The 26,292-nt window shown below is 41.1% G+C and overlaps 1 long non-coding RNA gene across 1 annotated transcript; it reads left to right on the top strand.

Moving 5' to 3' along the window:
- The first annotated feature begins 15,172 nt into the window (after positions 1-15,172).
- Positions 15,173-20,270, top strand: LOC137143048 (uncharacterized). The gene is made up of 3 exons (XR_010917103.1): positions 15,173-15,293; positions 19,071-19,330; positions 19,907-20,270. It is a non-coding gene; the product is annotated as an uncharacterized lncRNA (long non-coding RNA).
- The last annotated feature ends 6,022 nt before the right edge of the window (positions 20,271-26,292 follow it).

Consider the following 26,292-nt stretch of genomic DNA (forward strand, 5'->3'; position numbering starts at 1 on the left):
TTTACCAAAGGTTGTGGTGGATTATCCATCACTGCTCATCTTTTATATCAAGATTAAATGTTTCGGTAAAAGATATGTTCTAGGAATTATTTTGAGGACTTTCCAAAGTCTATGCTATAAAGGAGGGCAGACTAGATGATCACAATGGTCCCTTCTGGCCTCGGAATCTATGAATCTGTGAATATTATACTCATTTTGCCACCCCATTTGACCCTAATTGTGTCAAGCTCCACTACTTTACCATTTACTCTTTTTCACCATTTTAGTGACGTAACTAAGAGCAGACTCTATGTATGTATCTCACGTTCCCATGGCATATATCTGAGAGCTGTATGTCATTCCATAAATCCAACATGTAAATGTCTAACTATTGCTTCACCCTGTATCTTTTACACCGACTTTTACAGGCATTTCCAGACTCTAAGTAGGGCCTTACAGCTAGACTGAGACCACCAGTACCTGCTGGCCACTAGCTCAGATGGCAATGATTTTTGCCATTAGACTTTACAAAGCTGGGCCAAATTCAAATTGATAAGCTACAGGTGAGAGGTTTAGGGTCTGATTCTCTATTGCCTGGCACAGTGACATCCTTTACACCTGTCCACAGTGGTTGTAAAATGCTACCACTCTGATCTGATAGTGATTTATGGCCAATATGCACTTGGGTAAACATCAACATAGTATGATCTGTCTTATTTTAAGCTCCCTGCATCCTCCATTTGCCCAGGATTATGAAAGATGATTACCATGCGTATTTTAGTGGTGCCTTTTCTTAATAGTCAGTTGTTAAACTGATGTTACAAGTGTGTATAAACACTCTGTTTGCAGCCTGTGCTCATTGGACTGATTTATTTTATAAAATTGCCCTAAACACACAACAACAATCAAACATGTATGTATAAAAAATTCAGATGCTTTATATGCTAAACCCTCTTTTTTTTCCTCAGTAATTTTTTTGGCAATGGTTTTCAGTTTTGTTTTTTTAAATCATGTTTTTGACTTGTCTCCCTTCAAATAGCTCCTAAATAATACAGTTTATTTTGGATGATTGATTATAGGAATCTGGCTCATGCAGCCAAAGCATGACATTTTAAATCACATCTTCTTTTCATTTTTAAGGAATGGAAATGATAAATCATGTCAAGATACAAAGATCATTTTGAGGCTGCAGCAAGTTATCTACATGGGTTCCGTCTACAGCTCTTTAAACTGATAGAATAGTATCATGACTTATTAAAATCATGCCTGGCTTCCTATTACAGCTATATCTCAAAAGGAAAACAAACAGAGTCACTAGTTCTCTTTATAATGTTATCACTAAATTAATGATACATTTAATAAGTCTCTTGCTAAAAAGGTTACAGATGATGCAGGATTGTACTACAGCAGGGAAGCCATGGCTCCTGCGGGATTCACTGCCAAATCACTTTATGCACAATTCTAAGAGGGTTTTTTTTGTTTTGTTTTGTTTTGTTTTGTTATGCATTGATTAAAAACTTGTTCCTTGATGAGGCCCAAAAAAAGAGTGGCTACTTTATTGGTAGGGATTAGTTTGCCCCCATGGGACTGTCTCCTTATTCTTGTAAAAACTGCCATCCGCCTAATCCAGAGACTTAAAGACATGGAGTTAAAATGAGTGATTAGAGGAAGAATTGCTATTGTTCTTTAGCCATGTTATGAAAACTAACTTACTTCAGTCAAGGTTTCCATACAACTCCACTTGCCCAACTACAACAGAGCCTGCCTGCCTACATTTTTTTCTTTTGGAATTGACACTCGGATGACAATATTGTCAGTGCCACCCACATTTGGTGCAGATGAATGGACAGAGCCATCAGGGATCAGTTACAGCTCCCTGATTGTGTGTGGGTGATTGTGCTAGGCCTGATATGAGGTGGGGCAACTTAGGGGCTGCTCTAAAGTATGCCAACTGGGTATGGTCAGTAAGGGACCTCACTGAGATTTGGAGTACCCCAGTTGTGATCTGCCCAAAGCCTTACACTAGAGCAGGAGTGATGGTTAAGGCAGGAGCTGGCTCTGCCAGCTGATAGCTCCCTGGGGAATTCTCAGCTGTCCAGCTAGGGCTGGATTCCAACTAAAAGTAGCAAAGATGGGTTCAAAGTGGGGATGATGATTTGGATAGAACTGAAGTTTGGCCCAGATGAAATCTGGATATTTAAAAAACAAGCCTTGATATTTTTCAAAGGTCATTGCAGGACAGAGTCTTGCATATCTAATACAAAATACAGTTATTACTGTGAGCACATGTCTTTAATTGCCCTGTCTTATTTTAGCCACAATCTCTTGTAATTTGAAAACAGCTTTTTAAAACTGGTCTCATTTTATACAGGTATTTCATAACCATCTGCAGGTTTGTTCAGATATTTGTGAAAATCAAAGGTATTATACTCCCAAGTGTGGGAGGAGGGGAATATGTCCAAATATCAAAATGTAGATGAATGAGCCAGTGTGGTGGCTCAGCGTTAATTCTTTACATTGCAGTGCTAACCATCTGAGATGGGTACCTTATACCAACCTCTTGCTCCTTGTGTTGGAGATGATCTTGCAGTTAAGGCACTGGACTGGGACTCGAATCTGGGGTCAATTCCTGGCTCTGCCACAGACTTCCTGCATGCCCTTGGGCCAGTCACTGAATGTCTCTGTGCCTACAGTTTTCCATCTGTAAAATTAGGATAATGTTCCTTTTGTCTGTCTTGTCTATTTGGATTATAAGGTATTTTTTTTGGCAGGGGTTGTCTCTTACTATGTGTTTATGCAGATGGGGCCCTGATCTCACATAGGGTATCTGGTGTGCTACCCTAATACAAATAATAACAAAAATTGCCATAACAATGGGAGAGAGGGTATTTATTGCCCAACAGTGACCTCTTGGCCCAATTAAGAAGCAGCATTGATGAGCTCCATACACACTCCCATCCAGTCAAAAGCCAATAGTGCTCTCAAAGGGGGAAGTGAAATGAAGAGGGAATAAGTAGGGGGGAATATGACAACTCCAACATGAGCACAGATGACCCCTGTGTAACAAGAATGCAACAAAGAAAAACAATAGATTTTTAAGGCATCTCAATAAGTATTATGACAATCTAAGTTATAAAATCTTTTAAAGATCTTTTAAATTCAGTGGATTCCAGTAAACTTGACCCTGGTACTTTTAAGCCTTGAAATTAATGTACTTACTGCAACATTTTATTAGTTTGTTTAATCGATACATGAGATTTTACCCCAAAAAAACAAAACTCTTTGTGGCATAACTTTTCAGGCTACCTACTAATATGTCTATCAAAAAAAAAAAACAGTCCAAGTAATAAATCATTCTGGCAAATAAATGAAACACATTTATATTTAGTACAGTCTGTTGTAAAACCATCAGCATAGTCCACAAAGTATTTTGCCTTCTCTTTTAAACAAATTCACTGATTAGTGTGTATCAGCCTTATTTGAGGTCCGTAACGTTACTATCAAGCTTTTGCCTTGCCCTCATGCTACTTTTTTTTGGATGTGTCTTAGCCCTACGTTGGCTTAAAAACAATTTCGTAAGGCTGTGGTTCCTTTTAAAATTGTGCCTCAGACATTTCATTAGTGAAACATAAATACATATTTTAAATAAACATAGTATTAATTGCATAAAGAGAATGTCTAAAAAAAATCCATTAATGAATTACTACATTAGTGAAGTAGTTGGGGTAATAGTTGAGATGTTTGTACTAAGTTGATAAATGCTGCACTAGTAAATCACTTGCATATATCTTCTTTCCTGTCCTTAGTTCAGACTGCTTTAGATCTACAAAGGTTGTAGATAATTTTTGCATCCACTCAGTCAATGACTGGCAATGCGGCATGTAGCCGCAGTCATTCATTCTGTCAGTCAGCAGCCCTTGATAATGTGCCTGTCAATATAATTCAGTGCCTGTTCAAGGAAAGTGACATTTTGAATAGTGGACACTTTTCAAAAGCATTCATACAGGGTCAGTCTCATGATAAATAAATATATTTTGCATTGGGATCAAATATGCAAAACAGAAGAGCAGAAGAGCAAAAAGAAACATACAATAGTTCTTTAGGACACTGAGTTGCAATATTGAGAGAAGGTCATAAATGCATAGGCATGTCCTTTCTCAGTATTTTAATTAAGCAGATATGGGCTACAAGCTCTTTGGGGCAGGGACTGTCTTTTTGTTCTGTGCTTAGCACAATGAGGCCCATATCCTGTTTTTAAAAAGGGGGAGGTCACATATTTCCATTGCTGAATGAAAAACACAAAAGCAGAAATCTCTAATCACCCCTAACAACATGCTAAACAAAGTATTTATAAGGCATACAATGTTTGGTTTCCAGTTTATATTAATACAGTTGGAGAATATGAAGGAGAAATATGTAATAGTGACAGGATTTTTAATGGTACCTCACCTTAAATGCATTTTAAAATATGTAAATCAATAAAAAAATTATTTGTAATAGCAGACTAAGAGTGCTGGTTAGCCTTACTGCTGAATGAAATGTATGCTCTAAGCCCTATTACCATACATCGTGGGAGCTGTAGTTAGGATTAATCTGTCAAAAGGGATGGTTTAGTGTTGATGAATATGACATGTGACCATTAATGATGTTGATTTTATCTCCTGAGATTAGCATGATTTACTTCCGATGGATAATAATGTCATTTGCTTGATGCAGTAGATCTGTTTACGAGCTGATTAAATTGTAAAGCCTTGCTTCATTTCATGCTATTTGGTTTACAGCTTCATTACTGCAATCACAAAAGCTGTGGAAATGTCCCACATCCCATGTCACAATAAATCATTGTTTAAGATTGCAGCTATGTATTTTAGCATTTCAGTTTTGCATGGACCATGCATTCCTTAACAAATATGTGATTGGGAATACATTAACAAGATATTCTGGAACATACTGCTGTAGAAATATAGAAAATCAGCCTGAATCTTTTAATTGAGATTAAGGAAGCACTTGAGTAATTAGCTGTAACAAATTACCTTATTATTTAAACAGTGAAGTAAACGTTTTTGTTGCAAGAATGATTATCATAAATCTACAGAGAAGTGACAGTCAAACAACCATAAAGGAAACTTGTAAGCAAACTCCATTTTCTGCTTATTACCTTTTACATTTGAATAAAATTTATCAGAGGCATACTTTAAAAAGAATGTATTTGTTGCCCTGTTAAGTATGGGAGTGGTATGTATAACAAGCTACACCATCTGTAACTACTGCACTAGTAAGAGCACATCCATGTAAATCGCAAAGAAAAAGGAATCTGTTAACAATAACAGCCTGTACTACTGATGCCACAGTTAAGATTGTGTCACGTTTTCACTAGAAACCCCATTTTAAGGGGTGGGAGGAGGAGGAGCAGGGAGTGTGGTAATCGGCCATCAAATTTTGTTTTGTGCTGAAATTTTGCATGCAAAGGGCCAAATTTGGCTCTCATTTCCACCATGTGAATGTGGAGCAACTCCAGTGACAAGTGGCATGACACTCCCAATGGCAGTGAGAGGAGAATCATAGCTGGAGGGTGGTCTGATTCATTGTAACAAATTTTTCCCATTCATTCACCACTATATTAGCTGTTTTTTATAATATAAATATGAAAATATGTTACCTTTGCCAGTTTATGGTTCTTTTCTGAGCTTGTGGCTGAGTTAGAGAATTAAAGGGGCTCATCTGTTAGGCCCTGGTTCATCACATGCTTAATGTTAATAAGGAATACTCCTCTGCTTAAAGTTAGGCACTTGCTTTACGTATCTTGCTGAATTGCTTAGTCATCAATATGTTTATTTTGCTTTCCCCTTATTTTAAGAAGGTCAATTTTATTCCTTTCTATGTAAATGTGTTTTCATAAAAAGGCCTGATCTAATGCTCTCTCTGGAGTGCCTGGAAAAAATCCCATGGGGGTCAGTGGGGTTAAAGGGGGTCACAGTGCATTAAAAAGTGAATTTGCTTTGTAGGGATTCTTGTACACATTTTCCTCCGATTTCATCCATCTCCCCATCCTCTACCTACTCCTCTGCCCAGCTCAGAATTTTACTTTTGGGGCTCTGAAGAACATGGGGGTCTCATGAAACTCCAAATGAAGTTAACAGGGATTGCATATAGTTGGACTAAGGCTCATTTTGGCCCCAGCACTCAAAGTGAAGCTCAGTGTGTGGGGATTTCCAGATGGATCAGGGCCAGGACAATGGCCCCAAGTTTCAAACATGACTTGTGATTTTTGGATACTTTCATTTTTGGGCACCCAACTTGAGACACGTTGGTGGGGCTTAATTTTCAGAGGGTTCATGCTCAGAACTTTCTAAAAATCAGACCCTTTTCGGGTGTCTCAAGTGGAGCACTCTCAAATCATCAGTCACGATTGAAAATCTTGGTTGTATTTGGCCTTCCTCTTTCTACAGGACCTAGCAGCGCTCAAGTCCTGTTTAAGGCCTCTGGACCTTATACATCGTATAACAAAGGTAATCTCTTCAGGGCATGAACTGTCTATATGTTTGTTCACTGTTCAACATGGAGCAGCTTTTCAGCACTAAACAAATAATAAATTACACTAGCTGTTTCACTTCACTTAGCTTTGCATTGACCCTACATCCTGACTACAGCTGGATTCAAACTGGATCTGGAGCCTGACCTGAACTTCAAATCTCCAGCAGATCTCACACTTCAGCTCACAACAGCAAATCAGCTCAGAGTCTGCTTCCTCTTACATTTTCTTAAACCTTCCTCTTGCTGGCTGCCTTCCTTGCTATAATCCACAATCCCCTTCAGCGGGAGGTTATACTTATGCTGACCTACTGCTGTATAACATACACCATGGTTTATATTACTTCTCAGAATATAATCCAGGACTAAAAGTTCTTCTATTTACCAGTTTGTGTCACAACCCTCATGTTATTGACCCATCTCTTAAGATTTCCCCTCCAACCATAATAAATGTGTACCTTTTTCTCTGAGATGAATTAGTTCTGTAAGTCTAGAACTGATACTGCACTCATCAGTGGAGTATCTAGGGATCACTTTCCAGAAACACAGGGCCAGCATTAATTCCCTAGGTTTTTCACTTCCTGTTTGCCAGAGGATAATACCACAGGTGAGGGATTGATTGTATCTGTGCCATCACTTACACTTGTGCAAGGTGGCTATAAAAAGTTGCCAGGTAAGGGTGTGCAAACTAGTAAAAGTGGTTGAGGTTAGCTAACACAGGTTAACTAACAGTGACCTTTTCCCCATCTTTCATGCAGCTTAACACTTTGTTAACTTTATCTTTGATGCAGGTTAACACTTAATTTAGCTAGCGGGGAGTCTAGGTTCAACTTTGACCAGCTATGTCAAGGTAAAAGATGTTAACCTGAGTCTAAGCTAGGGAAAAGGTCAGAGTTATTGCACACTGGACCGTTTTACCTGGTCTGGACAAACCCTGAGGGAGTGAAGACTTCTGGCTTTTTCAGTGTTACCCCTCCTTTGCACAACTATGAATCACTGCTCAGGGCCCAAAGCAGTGACGAATCAAGTTGAAGGGCTTTCCTGCAGCCTGACCTTCTATCAGCGCAGCCAAGTAGCCTTCTAATCCCATGAAGCACCAAATGTAGGCAATTCAACTGCAGGAACTTTTGTGGGATAGGAAGGAGGGGAAGATCCTGCTGCTTGGGGCTCACCTCCCTAAAACATGACCGTGCGGGGGCTATTTCAGCAGGGTGTTTGCACATATAGCAAGGTGGGCCTCAGCTCCACCACCCTTTATTTTTTCAGAGCTGGGCTCTCTTAACTTCTGCAGACTTGGTCAAAATGTTTCAAATTTTCCAATCCTGATGAGATTTTTTTTTTTACATTGAAATGTCAATTAAAAGAAAAGGAGACTGAATATTGTTGATTAACATTTATGTGAAGGTTTTGTCCCAATTTTTGACCAGCTGTGAACCAAGGAAAACATCTCCTTGAAGATAACCTGATGTATGGATGCATTTTAATTTCCATTGATAATAATTTAAATGTTGAGAAAGAGAAAAGCTTATCTGTTCCAACCCATGTGAAACTGCATCTTCCAAAGAAACACTTGGCAATAAAGTATTCCTCTGCTGATGGCTGAAGTTTTACTACCTCCGTTTCACAGATTTATGGGTTTTATAACTTGGAAATTAAACAAAACAAAAGCTTGTTCTTCTAGCCAGGCAGCACCTTTACACACAACTTCATTATATTAAATTCCCCCCTGAGTCTATTAAAAATATAAAAATTAACAACCCACCAATGGCAGGTAATTTAATTTACACATTAAGGTGCCCAGAACTGGGTTGGATGCCAGGCACATCTGTTGCGGCATCCTTCCTGTAGGCCATGCAGAGATAGCGCAGTTATGGAGAAGGAGACTCATGCAACCTAATCGACTTAACACCTTCTCGCACACCAAAGGCAGGGAAAGACCTAAGGACCTGAAGGATCTAAGCAACGCAGAATTTTTTAGCCTTGACCCTGGCTGGCCTGTTCCCATGCTGCCTCAAACACTCTTTGCATGTGCATAGCCTGTGTGGGCACCACACATACAGATCATAGCCTGGCTTACACAGTGGAGTTACCCTGGGGGCCTGAGTGGAAACCCACTGAAATCAGTGGAAATACTCCCATTGCATTTAATGGACATTGGATCAGGCCCTAGTTCTCCTTCCACACCCAGGCCCTGATTCAGGAAAATAAGCCCATACTTGTGCTGAACAGGGATGCTTTCCCCAGTCAAGACCCCATGGAGAAAGAACAGGATTTGCCTCCAGGAGCCAATTTCAGCCCAACTTCATTGATGTCAGCAGAGTTGCACCATGGCCAATTTGTCACTGATTCTAAGTGTAACCTGTCCACATGATAAACTGTGCTGTTTCTAAGAAAGAGTTCTTGACACGGCGTCTTCGGTGATAGGCCCTGGAATTTGGAATTAACTCCCCATGTGGTAGGAAATACCCCAATTCTGCTGACTTTTAAAGTATGCTGCAAAGCCCTTCTATTTAGAGGAATGATTAGGGAGACCTGAAGTAGATAGGGGAATAGAGGAAGGGGTGTAGATCTATAGATGTTACCTTCAATGCATCCATCATTGTTTTATCCAGGCATTGCAGCTGGACTGTGAATGCTGAGCACCTCTAATAATCCGGCCCATAGGCGCTTTGAAGAGTGAAAGACTTTAGGAAGAGGTATTGATAGACCGAAAAAGAAAAAGCATTATGGTCGTTTACTCTGACCGCCTATATAACAGAGTTTGGCTACAGAATTTCATCCACTAGTTAGTTTTCTGCATTGAGTCCAATAACTTTTGGCGGAATTAGCTAGACAACGTGAAAAAATACTGAGGCAGATCATTTCTCAGTTTCTGCCTTCCCATAGTTCAGCAATGGTCTTTGGGAAGAGCAAATGCAGCTCATTCCCTTGTTCCTGCCCAGTAGTGCAGACTGCTATGGCCTGGCCCTTTAAATGCACAAAGTATTCCAGAATTTTGGCGTTCCAAACTGCAGCGCCACAAGAAGAATATAGCTCTTAATGTGCAAACCTAAAACAATATGAAAGTACATGGCTTGCTTGCTTTCTGCCAAAGTTGGCATGTAGTCGAATGTAATGCTTTTTCTTTTATTTCATTCAAAATTAAATTGAGTCATCCAATTAAAGAAGCGACTGGAATCTGAAACTGTAAAAGCCATTGAAGCTTTCTTTGTATTTTAGAGAATATGTACCACTTACTAATGGAAGAGTTACCCTAAGTGATTGGCAACTGGTCAGCTATTATGCTCTGTTTTAGCTGGGCTTTTTTCCCTGCCTCCACCCTCCCACATCAGAAGTATTTGGGGAAAGAATTGAAATCTATTGAAAGGCTTTGCTTAGGCTTTTATCTTTTAAATCAGTGTCATACTAACAAAAAGATGTGTTGAAGTTTTTAACAGCTAATGGACTAACTGGTTTTCTTTTAACATAAAACTTGTCAACTTGTTGTGAATCCATGAAGATAGATTTTGGCTGGCTACCCAAGTATCAGGTCTCTGAACGCTAGGATAACATTTTCCAAAATCATTCAGCCTTATCCCCAATAATGTCATTTAAACAACTTAATTGACTAAAACCCACATTTTTGTGCATTTTGTATGAGGTACTACTTGAGAGAAGAAGCCCTTTAGGAATATAGCAAAAATGACAAAAGCCTGATCCTTACTCAACGTTTGATTTCTTGACCCTTGTTTATTTACACTTAATAGCTAACATTAGTTACATTAATATTCTACTCGCTGTAAACAGAATATCTGGGAAAGCACCTCATTTTCATTTGGTAACTGACCTTTAGTTAGTGTAAAATTACTGGCACCCCATTGCAGTAACATTAACCATTATCTTCAGCTAATTGCCCATGCATGTTACTGTTTTTTTCATATGAAAAGCTGTTCCCATATGAAAAAAAGCCAAAGTTTCAAACTGAACGTTACATCTTGACGTTTTTCATTTCAGTAAAATGTTTCTGAGGTGACACCCTCAGGATAATTCTGTTAAATTCAGGATTCTGGGCGTACTAAAAATGTATAACCAGGACACCAGAATTATCATTAATTGTTATAGCCTTGCCAACTACTTTTCTACTGTGGTAAAACAGTTCCATAGTGAGTGGAAGTGGTTTGTCAAATTAAAAAAGCCAGATTGAAATAATATTTAGACGGGAGGCCAATATAACGATGCCAAATGCTAAAACTGCTTTTCCAGGGATTTGAGGGTTCATGAATGGATTATTCAGCCTCTAGGATGGCTGTTCACATTAACCCAATGCACTAGAAACTTGAAGTTGATAGCACCTAATGAGTTTTGCATGGACTAGCTGAAATGAATGGGTGATCTCCCTCCCGTGTAGAAGGGTTGACATCTCTGTGGGACTCTGGGTTTGGTTTGGATGAGATGCCAGTGTAGAGCTGGGATCATCTGCATACCCATGGGATGACCTGAAGAAGAGTGCTGTGTAAGCTTGTCTCTCTCATCCACAGAAGTTGGTCCAATAAAAGATCTTCCCTCACCCACCTTTCTCTTGACTTAGGGGATGTTTATATTGCAGTTGGGGTGTATGATTGCAGCAAAGGTAGGTGCTTTACTTTTGCTGGCTTGGGTACCAGCAGCAGTGAAGCTGCAGCTGCATGGGCCTCAATGCGGGCTATACAAGCCCCCCCAGGATCTTGAATATGTATTTAATCCATGCTGACGTCCCCAGTGCCGTGACTTCACTGCCATTAATACCTGAGCTAGTTTAGATTAAAACCAGCTCGGGGATATATAGCCACATGCCAAAATTACACCTCAGGTTACTGCACAGTCACATCCACAGAGCCCCACCCCTGCTAGCTGACTTTACTGGTCATACTTTTTCTACATTGAACAGAAGAGATGACAGAAAGTGATGAACAACTGCCCAGGGTCCTCTTCTCTCAAAAAGAAGCCACTCGAGAGTCTTGTGTCTACACGAACTTGCACCAGTTTAGTTAAACTGGTTTAGCTGAACTCGTACAAATCCACTGTGGACCCCCCTTATTTTGATTTAAACCTGTTCATAATCAATTTACGATAAACCAAAATAGCCTTGTTTAAATCTAAATTAGAGTGCCAGCACAGGGGATTGCATTAGTTGGACTTAATTGGTTTAAAAATCATGACTTTTGTTAAACCAGTGCAACCAGGTGTGTAGACAAACCCTGTCTACCCCTGCTATGGTTCACATGATGTGCAAATATGACCTTGTTGTTGATGTTACTGAATGCAGCCTTGACAGATCTAAAAGGATCACCCTTGTTTACAATGCCTGCATAGCTCTCGCAACCCCCATTTATTTACTTACTCTTTGCAAAGCGCCGGTTGCGAGAGCTCAGTGAGCCACAGAGCCTTCATATTTTGTGTTGAGTGTCACTAGTGTATTAAGTACTTACAGACCGGGGCAGAAACTCAGTTATTTTTCCTTTGCTGAATAGACAGGCAGTTGTTTGGTGAGACAGCACTCTATCTAGTTCGGACACCAGTCCATGAGAGGAAAAAATCTGCCTTTTTAAAAACAAACAAACAAACAAATAAATAAATCTTTATGGGCGTGCATTTTTCACCTCTGAAAAATAATAATATGAAGCCCTTTTAAATATAAAGTCTTTTCTGTGGAGTCATTGTGGGTAGTTCTCTGAAAACATCTACTCAAGGTGCAGCAGCAGTCAGAAAAACTAACAGAATGTTGGAAACCGTTAGGAAAGGACTAGATGATAAGACAAGAAAATATCACAGTGCCACTATATAAATCCATGGGATGCCCACACCTTGAATACGGTGTGCGGTTCTGGGCACCCCATCTCAAACAGTAGGGATAGAATAGTAGTATTCTATTAGTAGAATAGTCTCAATAGCGTTAATTAAAGACAGAAGGCCAGAGCCTCAGCTAGTGTAAATCAGCATATCTCCACCAAAGTCAATGAAGTTATGCTGTCTTACGCCAGCAGAGGATCTAGCCCAGAGAGATCTTATTTCTCACCAGTATGTAGGCTATGTGCTTTCATAACCCTCATTGACGCCAGTGGTTAATTAACCCCCACGCACTCGCTACCAATGAGTGTCCCTGTGAACTGGTTTAAACTGTTGATTTTCTTCCTTTGGCAGCTTATTGTGCCACCCCTTTAATATTTTTGCCAATTCCTGGTATGTTGTAAAATTCAGTTTCCATGGGGTAGATGTCCCCGCCCGTCTATTTGGGTACCATGACATGGGTGAGCGTAGATGTCCCTCTCCCCCCCCTTCCCAGAGTAGAAAAAGCTGAAAGAGGAATCAGGTATGCCACACCATGCCCTGAGGCTCCCACATCATTAACTTTTCCATCAGCTTACTCCATTGGGCATGGGGTTTTGCCTGAGCCCACCTGTAGAACGAGCAGGAATCCAGCCCTTAGCGCACATAAATCTCCCAGCATTCTGCTGGAGGCAAGTGTGACCCGTACTGATGACTTTTGGAGGCTTTTGGTGCCTCCAGGTACTCATCACTGGCTGCAGGGCCATCTTCATTGGACCCCCCAACTCACTGCTGCCCTTGGGATCCCTGTAAAGCAAGGCGATGAATTCCAGAGCAACAGAGGAGTGCCGTGGGAAAGTTAATACACCCTTGGGCTGTATTAATTTGTCAGATGATTCATTACGGGGGTTGGTGGGAGCAGCATACATTGCCCCCCAACCTTGTCCTCAGCCCACCTGTTCCCCACATGCAAATTCTTGACCCCAAAGAGGGCTCCCAGTGGAGTTAGCTGGGAACAGGGCTGCAGAGATACCTACCCGGTCAGCAGGGACTCCTGCATGAAGAGGAACTTCTATGCCCAGCCCCTTAGGCTTGATCAGAGTGTCACTGATAGTGACTGATAGTGACTGAAAGATGTCACCACCTGATGGCTAGCTAGTAACCCAGGAGCAATTAGGTGGTGTTCACAGTTCTACCACAGTTAGCACGTGCTGGCTGCTGTTGGCATTCGCATCAGAGCGACCAGCCACTAAATGGGCCATGAAGAACTGAACTGCCTTCTTACACTGAAAGGTGATTCCTACTGACTGGGCAGCCCGGGGAGGTTAGCACTATACTGTGATTGAACAGGACCTCCACGGCCCAACACTAAATTCACATCCGTACATAGGTCTTGTACATTACATCAAAATCCAATAAAAAGCTCTTTCTAAAACATACAGACCCAAGAGAGATGAGCAGGTCCTTTTTGGAGCCATTCTGGCTTTCCAGGTTAAAATACAAAATTGAGTGAATGAGATGCTTTCTCTGCTTCAGATTTGCAGTCCCTCAGGTAAATACGTAATTAGATTTTTTTTTATGTGTATGATATGTCTTATACACCAGGGCTATTTGAATCTATTGTGTAATAAAACAATGATCTATTTAGGGACCATACAATCCATAACTGTGTAACTATATTGGCCTGGGTTCAATATAAACTCCAGCAAGCGAGAGTGCTGCAGAAATTCAGGTAAGTGCTAGGGAAAAGAAAACCCACCAGGGCATGATTCTCTTCTCACTTATACCACATTTACACTAGAATAATACCATTGACTTCACACTGATGTAATCCCACTGCTCTTGATTGACACTGGTGTAAATTAGCTTTTCTCAAACTGTAGGGCAAGGCCCTACTGGTGGGGTCTGGACAGTGGCTGGGGTGGGGGAGGATTAAAATTCTGCCTTACATTTATACATTTTATAATAAAATTCAACTCACTGCCTGGGATTTTCTGTTACAGTACTTCTCAGTTGGGGACTTATTCCAAATCAAAAATGTTTGCAGCTATAAAAGTATGGGTTAAAAATGTACTGAGGATAACACTAAGACTATATTTTGGGGGGTGGGGGAGGTTGAACAAGAATTCTTGATCTTGAAGGGACAGGGGAATGAGATTTTTTTCATTGCTTTAGAGTCACTGTAATAAAATGGTCAGTGCCTCACAACACTTTCTCCCCCATGGGTCACAAACCCCCAATTGAGAAACACATTACCCTACATGTTTGAGCCATTCTCTCCCAAGACTGGGCACTGACTCCTCCAGTTAATTTAACTCCAGTTCAGTTAATTTCAAAACCCAGTTGAGTTAAACCAGTGCAAGTGTTGTGTGTAGACATAAAGCCTGACTGCAAAGAGCCTGAAACAACTGCTGTCTGGGAGATGTGAACTCCTCCAGCCATGTTAATTCTGAAGCCTTTCCCTGGATGACAAATGGAGGCCAAGATTTTTTTTTTTTTTTTTTTTTTTAATTGGAGCCTAAATGTAGGCTGATTTATGCTCCTTAATAGGTTCAGCATTTTGAAAATCAGCTCAGCTGTTGAAATCCTGATTCCATAAACAAGCATCTGAATTACTTCATTCATACAAGGAACCCCATTGAACTGGAATTACCTATGTGATTAAAGTTACTCAGGTGTAGGAGTTCATGCAGCAGTTGGGCCATAGTAGCCAAGATGAGGATTTAGACTTCTATTTTTTTAAATTTTGGCCATAAACTCAATGTAGCCAGCTATGTATGGAGCAGTTTGGGGATTGGGGTGTGAACCTCTTTCATCAAATCTCAGAAGGACTGAGAACAAGAAACCAGCCTTCAGATGTAGAGAGATCAGTTGAAAACTTGGCTCACTTGATCTTCCTCTGGCCTTAACTACACACCAGGGTATAGTTAAACACACCTCCATAAACACACCTGTGGATTTCAAGCAAGGAATTGTAGAAGGTCAGACACAAAGAAAAGGTAAGGTTTCTTTTTGGAAAATTTTCTTTCTGACATTAAGAAATTTTTAAACAGCATGTTCTGAAAACCATTTCCCAGGACTTTCTATAGAGAGTTAAATTTTGTTTAGTTGAATTGCTGCTGTTCCCTTTTCTTCTTGTAAACAAACCTTTCATTATAAAGAACTGTATTTCCTTTCCCTTGAAACAAGAAATTTAAATGTGGTGCCTATATGACTTTGATTCTTCTGTAGCTTTGCAGCATGGCTTTTCATTTTTAAAAAGGAAATTGTTAGTTGGTAAGATTGTTCTTTTATTTGAAAATTTAAAATTTGGTTGGCTGTAGGTGGGATTTTGTTTGTTTTTGCTTTTATTTGTTTTATAAATGGAAAATTTGTAGTTTACTAGGTTGGCTTTTCATTTCAGAAAGGAAATTATCAACATGTTTTGCTTTCATTTGAAAATATGGTTGGTTCTGACCGATTTGCTTTTTGTTTAGAAAGAGAAGCAGAATTTGTTTTTTATTTTAAAAGGAAAAACATGTAGTTCTTTGGATTATTGCTTGCCTGAATTGTTTACTATGATGTAGCTTACAGTCTTTCTTAAAAAATGTAACTAATATGTCTGTACATTGGTTGCCCCCACTCAGCGACACCCCCCCCCCCCCATTGCAAAATCCTAGATTTGCTATTACAAACCACACCCCTGGGCCCCATTCCAGAAAGCCACAGTGTCATGCCAGATAGGGACCCTGGGCTTGGGAGGTGTCAGAATCTGGGCACAGAATTATGTCCCATGCTTCCTCATACAGTATTCCTATTAACAATGAATCTGTGTTAATATCACTGCCAAAGTTCAACTGATTTTAGAGGTTCTGAGCACATGATGTTCAACTCCTCTGAAAATCAGTTTAAAACTGAAATAATGACTAGCCTCTAGTCAATCTTTAACTTGTTTTCAAGTAGATATGGATATGTAACTACCTGTTCACTGTGATATGTCTCCCCTCTTTGCATCTGGCCAATGGTGGATATGAGTTTGCTATAGCTACTTCTAAAGTATTTAAGTCAAGGTATAGAAGTTCATGCTTTAGTCCTGGGGGTCCCAGGCAATGACTGAGGTTTTGGTTACGACATCACATTCAGAATTGTATGTACTCACATGCTGATAAATAGAGTGATTATTTTAAGTCTTCTGTAGGAAAAATGAATATTTTTCCTTCCAAGTCGACACAATTGAATTTTTTCTAGAATTATTATATATTTCTGCAAGGACTTCTTCTCTTGATGCAGTTTGTATGTTTTCCTCTTTAATGTGATACAAAAATACTTGGATCATGTTGGATGAAGGAGTATAGCATTTAACAGACAATGAAATAATAGATTTAAGTTCTGATGCAGTAATTGTTTTAAAACCTACGAGGAGCAAAACTTACCCCCTTTCCCCCGATAGCATTCAAGTTTGTAGTCTAGACTGGATTGTGTGTGGGTATGTATTCATATAATGGACATTGAGCTACACCCATAATGATAATAACTTCACCAGGATGACAAGCTATAGAGACAGAAGTGAAACGATATTTGTCAGAGGTGTCTTCCATTATTAGTAATGTTGTCCTTCATGTTGAGAACCCTTCATTTCTCCCCTTCACTATTTGTTTTACCTGTTTACAATATAGAGGAGTTGTTTCCCTTCAGTGATATTCTTATGGATGTGGCTGTGCTGGGGTGTAAAACCATCTCGGGGTGAAACATGGTGGCTGTTTTAACTCTGCATTGAAAAGCTGCACAACTTTCTGTCTCCAACTTTAAATAGGCTATTTAACTGAAGCAGGGGGAAACGGAGCGTAAATGCCAGTACAGTTCTGCTGAGCCTGTGAACAACCTGTCCGGTGTAGTCTGTAGACCAGAGGAAAGGAAACAATAAGACCCCCATTTACGTGAGAGCAGGTGCCTCAAAAAAGCAACGTTGGGGGGAGGGGGAAAGGTGGGTATGGTGAGTGGTAAGGAAACATGTGCCTATTTTGTGGTCTATGCAGCCAACACAGCCCAAGAGAAGCAGGCTGGTGGTGGTAGAAGTCACGGTCAGAGATGGATTAACTGTTGAAATATAGTTCAGTGGGTTTTGTAGTGAGCTGTATGGGCGCACCAGAAGGAACACCAACCTGGATCAAAGCCCAAATCCTGTAGTCCAGCACATACCCCAGTTACCAGCCTGTGCGGTGTTGGGCTGCATGGAAACCAGGAGGAAGGAATCATCACCCACGTTGTTCATAGACCCCACAGTGCTAGCATACCCTGTCCATGTATGGGAGTGGTCCTTGTGGCCCTATATGCTACCAAGTTGTCCGCTGTGCATCCTGGGCACTGTGGCAACTGCTAGGGAAGTGGAGGAGGGGGCTGGATCTAAATTGGTGCAATTCCTGCAGGATTGACCCATGCCATTTGTGTCCTGAAGTGCATACAGCAACATGCCAAAAATAAAAGGCATGGGTGGCTATGATGTGAGGACATGGATTGTAACGCTCTCAATAGTGCGGTGAAACATACTGGGAGTCCCCTGTGTCCTAGCCAAAGAGCACATAGTGTGCTATCCCCAGAAGTAGTAACAGAGCGTGCCAGTGTATAAGCACTTGGCAAGCAGTAAACTCAGATTCTGAACAGATGACTAGTAGGCATTGTAGACTCACTCCTTCATAGTAGGAAGTAAGCATGGAAGCCACTCCAAATCACCACACGTATGGCAAGTACAGCGCATGCTATTCCATACAGACACACATAGTGCATCCTAGGGTATCAGTTACAGGTATGCGCCCAATGTCCGGTCACAGAACAAGTCCAACATGGAAACAACCAGGACCTGGAGCCTGGTGAGAGCTTAGAAGGCTGCTGTGCAATTTCATGTCTCCCCTCCTTCCTTCGTAGCAGCAATTGACATCACACCAGCTACAACCCTTAAAATAGGCAATAACTGTGCTCCAGCAGTGAGAAGGGAATGCTGTCCACTACTACTTTCCTAGGAGCCCCATCTGCCACCACCCCCAACAACCTAACCTGTTATGAATATCAGCTGAACTCTGCCAGCTTTGCCTCTTTCCCCAACACAATATCCATGATAGTTGCACACTTGTTACCCTGGCCACTGCTTCTCCAACAACCACAAACACCTCCTACCCAACCCAATCCTTATCTGAAAGAAGCATCCATAGGAAGCTCTCCAGAATGCTGATTTCTAGACAACAGTGGCTGATCAAATCAATCAGATAGCAGCCATTCTACACAATCTTATAACAGATGAAGGCAAGTGCCAAAACCTCAAGCTCTTGCTGATTAATGCAAGCTCAGTGTTAAGAAGTTCTTTATCCTCCATCACCTCATCACAAAAGAGGCCACCGGCCTGGTCTGTCACTGGTTGAATGACACTGCAGTCCTGCTGTTAGCTCATCTTGTGCTCCCAGGCTGTTCAGCAGACGTAGATCCATAGAAGGCAAGGATGGGGAAGTAGTGGCCATCCTGTGCCAATCCAGCCTCAAATGCAAGATACACCACCTCAAGACAATCTCCTTTGAAGGAATCCGGCTATGCTGCAAATCTAGAGACAAGTCCAATGTGCACATTCTGCTTCTCTATATCTCCCAGAGTAAAGGTATCCTAGAAGAGCTAACTGAGATGCTGTTAAATGTATTGATTAAGTTTCTAAGACTTATTGCCCTGAAAGGCTTGAACATCCATTTTTGACAATACCTCTGATGCAATGACCCGAAACCACCTCCATGCTTTCAGCCTTCTGTTTTTCATAGGTAATATCTGTAAGTGGGTATGGGAAAACAAGAAGCAAGCTACTGTCCTGGATTGCTGATCATCACTTTCTCCAAAATGAAATCAGAACCCAGCCTGGTCTCCAGGCCAAAAAAACGCAGCTAGAATGGTTTGCTCCCAGAAACTCTGAGACCAATTTTAAAACACCACTGCAGGCAACTCAACCCCATCAAAAGTCCATGAAATAAACAACCTTGTGATGGCTGTCTAGTCGTCATTACAAATTCTGATTCTACATTATGTAAGCATTTATAATTTTTTCTATATAAGGTAGAACCCTGGGCCCGTAAAAGTCAGTGGCAGAACTCCCATTGATTTCAATATGGCCAGGATTCACTCTACATTTCTGGCTCTTACGGCTGCAAAGATAAACATTCTGAATGTGAAGTGATGTAGAGCTGATTTAGTCTGAAATAATTCAGGCCTGAGAGACCCACAATTTTCATACTGATTTAGCTATTTTGGTAAGGGGTGTGAGTTTGGTGAAATAGTTAAATTGGTACAACCCCTAGAGTGAACAGTAATATCAGTGTACGGGTCCCTCCCCTAACGGGAATAAAAAAAAAAAAAAAGGTACTTATAATGGGATAATTTAAGTGATATCTCTGTATCCACACTAAGATTGTACCGCTTTAACTAGATGAGTTTAGAAACAGATATAGTTAAAGTGATATAAACACTATATGTAGACAAGCCCTCAGACAGGAATGTACTGCTCTAATTCATCAATAATGGTTACTAACACTAAAACCTAATGATGGCACTCTGAAGGGCCAGGTTTTTAAAGTCTTAACTGTGTGTCTATATTCTCCCACAGAATTATGCTGAATGGAACAGTGACTTTATTAACTACATTGCTGATTGTTTCATCTGGTCCATATTCCTCCCTCAATCTGTGCAAATTTCCTATTGATGTCAGTGAGATATCTGCTTTTGGTCAAGCGTAACGTTTTACCCTAACTTTGTAGACCCAACCCGCAGACCATAATTAAAAATGTAACTCAGCCCACTCCACAAAATATGTTTGACACCCCTGCTGTGATATATTTAAAACAAAAAGACACTGCAGTTGAAAGATTTAAATTTGTTTGACATTCATGGCAGCATCTGGGATGCATTCCTGACTGCTGATGCAGTTTGTAGTTGATAGGAACACAATAGCCATGGTTGGGTAGGGTTTTGTTTGGATTTTGTTTTGTTTGTTTTAAAATGGGCGGGGGGGGGGAGGCACAAATAAAAACCGCAAGTACCCTTAGAGCTTGGTGACCTAGAACCAGCTGGGAAATTATTTTTTCCCTGTGGAAAATAATTCAATAAAAATGAAAACATTTTAATGTTTTTTTTTTAATTTAAAATCCAAAAATATAAAAATTGACATTTTTTGCAAAAATTTCCATTTAGCTAAGAAAAGCCGTTTTCTGCCCCTCTCCCTTCTCCCCTCCTCCCCCCCCCCCCCAAAAAAAAAAGAAAAGAAAAGAAAAGATTTGCCCCACTGTACAGTAATACTGAATGAATGTCACCTCTGTGATGCAGAAGCTGGCCTAGAGCACCCTACCAAAGAGTGGGGGTCAGAGCGAGCTGTGCAGCCACAGGATATCTGCACTTACTTACAGAAATCAAGGGGCTGAGAAGACCTGCATAGGGAGCATAGAAAGAAAGCAGCATGGCTGCTGTCCACAGGAATGGCAGCTCTGGAAGGGCTGGCTACAACCCGCCTTCCCGTTGGAGAAGTGAATTTCATCACAAGTTTTCCATGAAGCTCATACCCATTGCATACTCAGTATGTACTTAGGGGCCGGTCCTGAAGACATCACAGGCAAAACTCACATGGACATCAGTGAAGACTTCCAGATTGGAACTACGCTGTGCCATTGGTTGTCTTTGTTCTAAAATGTATTGTTCCAATATTTATGAACTTGAAAATAGCTGGTTGCTTAAAAATCTGATTTTTTTTTTTAAATTGAAGCTATTGGACATCTAAACAAAATTTTCTTGTCACAAATAGTAATTGTGTGTTCGTGTGTGTGTACGTAAGCATTTAAGATAAATACATACATATATGGCACCCATTACCATAGAATCTAAACCCCTCACAGTCTTTATTGTATTTATCCTAACACTGTCCCAGTGATCCCTGTTGTTACGTTGACCTATCTCTCTGAGCCTAGCTCCCACAGATGTAAGCCCTGATCTACAATGAGCTGGCGATTCAGGGGCAGTTGACGGGAGTTACGCAAGCTATGCTATGTGAGGGGGTGGTTTTACTCAGTCGACTTAACTTCACCTCCGCCAGAGGCAAGCACTAAGGTCGATGTAGGTGGGTCAATGCAGTGTCAGGGTACGTCTATACTGATGGGCCATCAGATTGAGTGGTCAGTGAAGACGACACTGGTAAACCACCCCCTCAAGTGGCGCAGCACTGTGTCGACAGGAACACGGTTCCCGTCAGTGCAGTGCAGTGAAGACACCGCACAAAAGGGAAGCACAGCGGTGGACGGAAGTTGCAAGCTATTCTAAGTAGCTTGCGTAACTCCCGTCGACTGCCCCTGCGTCGCCAGGTCAGTGTAGACACGGCATTGCTTACATCGACTGTTGCTGCCTTTCCGAAGCCATCCTACCATGATCCCATATTGGCAGTTAAATCAACTGCTGGTCCAAGGAACGTAGAGTGGACGTGCGAAAGTGATTTAATTACTGTAGTGGCTGTACGTCCACATAACTGAGATCAACTTAATTTTGTGGTGTAGACTTGCCTTGGGAGACTAAGGGACAGACCCACAGCTGGTGCAAATGCTGGTTGGCTTCAGTGGAGCTATATCAATTTACTGCGGCTGAGGTGACCTGCCCAACATCACAAAAGAAGGTCTGTAACCTGGCAGGATATTGCACTCATTTCCCAAATCCCACACTAGCACCTTCAATCCTGGCCCACCTTCCCCATCCAAACCGAACCTGACCTCCTGCAAAGTAACAACTTGTAAAGCGCTTATTTGACCGAGGCACTTCCCCAATACAGGACACCTCTCTTGATCTTCTATTCAAAGCAGCTGATCTGCCAGGCTCCAGTCACAGAAAATTTCTCCCTTCCCAAAATGACACCTTACTAATCTAGCCCGGAGAGAGACTTCTGCTCTGGGATATGAAAGAATTCAGCTGCCAAGCTAGCTGTCTTGTTTCCCCCTTCCATTTAAACGGGGAAAAGAAAAGTGAGGAGGCTGGCTCTAGTGGCCTTTATTTAACCACTTCCTTGCTGCCCGTGACCCACCCCGTAAGCGGAGCCAACCGGGCGTCAGCAAATTGTAGCGGGTGTCATCAGCAGTGCAGCGAAGGTCAGCAAACGCTCACCAGTCAGCGGGCCAAAGGGTTAATTCTATCCTGGAAAGCCGCGGCATGCTAGCCCCAGTGAAAGGGGGAACAGATTGCTTTTCACTCGGGAGGGAGGATGAGTTACAGCTTCCACTCCTCGCTGGTGAACAATGAAGTTAAATACGGAGTGCGTTTTCCCCCAGCTCCTCACCCCACCGCTGTGTATATTACACTGTCCAGGAGCCCTGCATTTGGCACCAGGGATATATCACAAAGAGGGGCACTCACTGTGACTGCTCTTTTATTTTTGATTCCCACCCCCCCAAAATCCCACCTGACTGGCAACTGCCAGGGATTTTCATGCGTGTTTGCTTTAAAAACCAAATAAGCAGCTGCTGTACAGTATATACTGTGCGTGCGTATATATACACAGAGGGTGTACATTAATATAAACACGAAGTCTGCAATACAAAGTATATCATAGCTATATTTGTATTTATAGGTAGCTACCCTGACCTGTTTATAAATAGCAAGTCCTACATGTCTTTTCTATGATATACAGCAATTATTCCTGTTCACTTTATGTGCCTCTGGGGCATTGAAATATCTCGAAGTGAATCCGTACAAAACTCCTATCCGGGAGAAACCTTAATAGTTAGTTAGGTGGGAAAGAAACCCCCTTGCATGCAAACGTCTTGACCGTGAAATACAGCAGCTTCTGGGGTTAAGGACGCCTCTCGCCTATTAGTTTGCCTTTTTAACGGACTACGGGTTCCAGTTTGCGGAGAAGTGAATCGGTCTCGCTACACACCACTTCGTAGATGTGTCTGATAGTGCATTAGCGAGATCTTTAAAGACGATCAAAGACACCGCTAAATGACTAGCACTCGTTGAAACATTGATGGGTTACCGTCTAAAAAGGAACTAAAAAATGAGTAGGTTTGAAAAGTGACACGCAATTATTAATCCACCTAAGTACAGTGGCGCTCAACTTTGTTTAGACGACAGAGAAAAGCAAGAGATACGCAGAGCCTTGGGAAGACATGCATGTAAAATTGAGCTCAACCTCTCCTTATATACCGGCATGCAGTCCCTAAAATGATTACTGTCCATTCAGGAACGGAAATGAAACAAACTGAGTGTTTCCCGAATCTCAACACCAAATCGCATCTTCATTCCTTCCCTCCGTCCTGCTAAAAGTGTCTTGTGTGTAGAATGATTTCTAGTCATTTTTCACCAACTATGAAGTTCTGGTGTGGTGTTTTTAAAAAGGTCTAGATGATTAGAAACCTGCTAATTGCAGCTCACGTTCTCCAGCAAGATCACACGAGGAAAAGAACCAGACCCCAGTAGCTCTAAAAATTCTGCTTCACGGGTTTCGTACGACGACGGAAAGCAAAAATAAATAATTAAAAATACTGCTTTCAACGCAAACTCGCTGGGGTTTAATATACAGTGACTCTAGAAAGTGCAATAAAATCAATTAATGTTGCAAAAGCATTGGCCGAAGAAGAAGAAGCGGCTAGAGGATTTATGGAAATGCAATGGATTTGCAAGCATTTATCTTGCAAACTTGATAAACAGCACTGGGGAGCCGAGACGGTGGGGCATAATTAGTCTTGCAGCCTATGTGTGTGTGTGCAATTTATTGTTATAATTTTATTCTTTCGGTAGTTACTCAAATTTATTTTTTAATTTCGCGATCTGGAACACCGAAGGATTAATCTGAAGTTAGGACATAGTTTTTCCCCCACTGGTTGAGTTTATTCTTCTGACATTGACTCTCTTTTTTCTAAAGCAAGCCCTGTCATTTGCCATGACTCGCTATACAGTGTTGGGTCTTTTACATGTATTTCAAAGGCTGTTATCACTGACCTCCGTGCTCTTTATAAATAAGATTGGGGAGGGGGAAATCAATCATTTGTCTCCCGAACGCCAGTATTTTCGTTTCTGTATTTTCTGAAGCCTTTTTACTTCAACTTTAAACAGCTGTCTTTCTGGAGGAAACATAAAAAAATGCTTGTGTAACAGTGCTGGTCTTGAAAACTTTCCTAGTTGCTCACAAAAGTTTGCAGCCTGTTATTACAGTAAAAAAAAGAGAGAGAGAGAGAGAGACAACATCTACCATGGACTAAAGATTACAATTTCCAGAAGTCAGAATTTATTACAGTTAAACTCTGATAAGATCCCATCTGTTATGAACACATGTAGAGTCAATTGTTTTTGATATAACTGCAATTTATTTACCCTTCAGAGTGCATGAGATTACAAGTGTGATTAACAACAACAGCAGCAGCACGTTTTTTTGTTTAGTCCGGCCTATCTGTTTTTATCTTGCTAAATCCATTTATACTGCAATACTTCCCTTTGGATTAGATCAAAGATTCCTCCTGTCCCAAACAAGTGATTTTTATCAGGGATCAAGACTTGCGTCCTGGGTGTCTGTTCAAACTAATGGAACGTTCCTTTTTTCCTGTTCAAAATTGGAAGTAGTGAGACTCACAGAGGCGATTGCATGCTAAACCTCGGCGAGGCGAAGGGGAGGGGGGGGGGAAAGAAAGGTTAAAAACTTAATGGGTGGTAGCTCTTCAAAGCAAAATAACAAGTTAGCTTTGCTCTTTTTCTCATTTGTTGAGGACTCAGCAGCGTCGCCTGGCGGCAGGAAAAGCAGGTAGTTCAGACACTCATTTCCCCCCCCCCCCCCCAAAATCAAAAAAACTATACACACCAAAGAAACAAATCACATCTTTTCTCCATAGATTTGTGTCTGTCTTCATTTCTCATGTGGGGCTCGGTGTTGAATGTGGCACTATCTGGGTTACACTTGAAGAGATGGAAAAACGTTGATTATTAACTGCAAACAGGACTTGAATCATGGTTTTTCCTTTAGTTTGTAATACTTCGGATCTACTGCATGTGCTCGCTCATCGAATTATTATTATTTTCACAGAAGTATTTTTGATCAACCAACCAGACTTTGCACAAAATAAAACGCTGAAGATGAAACACAGTTGTTTTGGTGTTCTGCTTTTTTTTTTTTTTTTTTGTTTTTTTTTTTTTTTTTTTTTTTTTTTTTTTTTAAAGGTTCCTAGTGCAGTATCCTGAGAAGACTAGTCTAATTTTGTTCTCTTTCAATCTGTTTCAAGGCTTTTTTTATATATCTTCCAGGTTTCAGTGGGCGTCTTTCTGTTGCTCTGTTATCATTATTTCTTGCCTTGATGTGACGTTGAAGACAGATGACAGCGTTGTCAGGTTGTCTTTAATTCATTTGAAGATGGAGGGGGGTGGGGAAATACACACCAGGCTTTCTACAGTATTCAAAACTAGAATGGATTTACCTTTTTCACGGTGGGGGAAGGGGGGGAGGGACAAGTGGATGAATTTTAAGACATGAAGAAAGAACAAAGTCTCTGTGAATTACTTTTTCAGTTAAAAACAAAAACCAGCCAATCACACGCACAACCCGGAAATGGGACCCCCCCCCATCAATACCTGAGCGGTTTCTATAGGAAACGCCCAGTATTAATACGATCGCTTTTAATTTCTGTGTTAAAACCCAAATCTTTCAGTTTTCTAGAATTCCTTCCCCCTCATTGCCAAAGCAATCAGTGGCCGAGAGAGAGTCAGGGGGAAGGGAGAAGAAATCTATATTCCTTTGACACCTTCACATTGCATCGCAAGAGCCTGTTTGCGTTTAAAAAAGAGAGAGAGAGAAAGGAGCCATCTGGCCTTAACTTTCTGGGACTGAGCTGGGAGGGATATTTAGCAAGAATTAAACACCTCCCATTCATGAGTGATCGTCTTGTCTGCGGTAATGCTGGATGGATACAAGAGTCCGAATGTGATGTGTATGTGTCACTTCAACGTTCGACATACTTAAAATGATCAGAAGTTAAA

The sequence above is a fragment of the Emydura macquarii genome, unplaced genomic scaffold (genome assembly GCF_026122565.2).
Source record: "Emydura macquarii macquarii isolate MOO-44397 ecotype Brisbane River unplaced genomic scaffold, CSIRO-AGI_Emac_v2 contig_67, whole genome shotgun sequence".
NCBI classification, from domain to species: domain Eukaryota; kingdom Metazoa; phylum Chordata; order Testudines; family Chelidae; genus Emydura; species Emydura macquarii.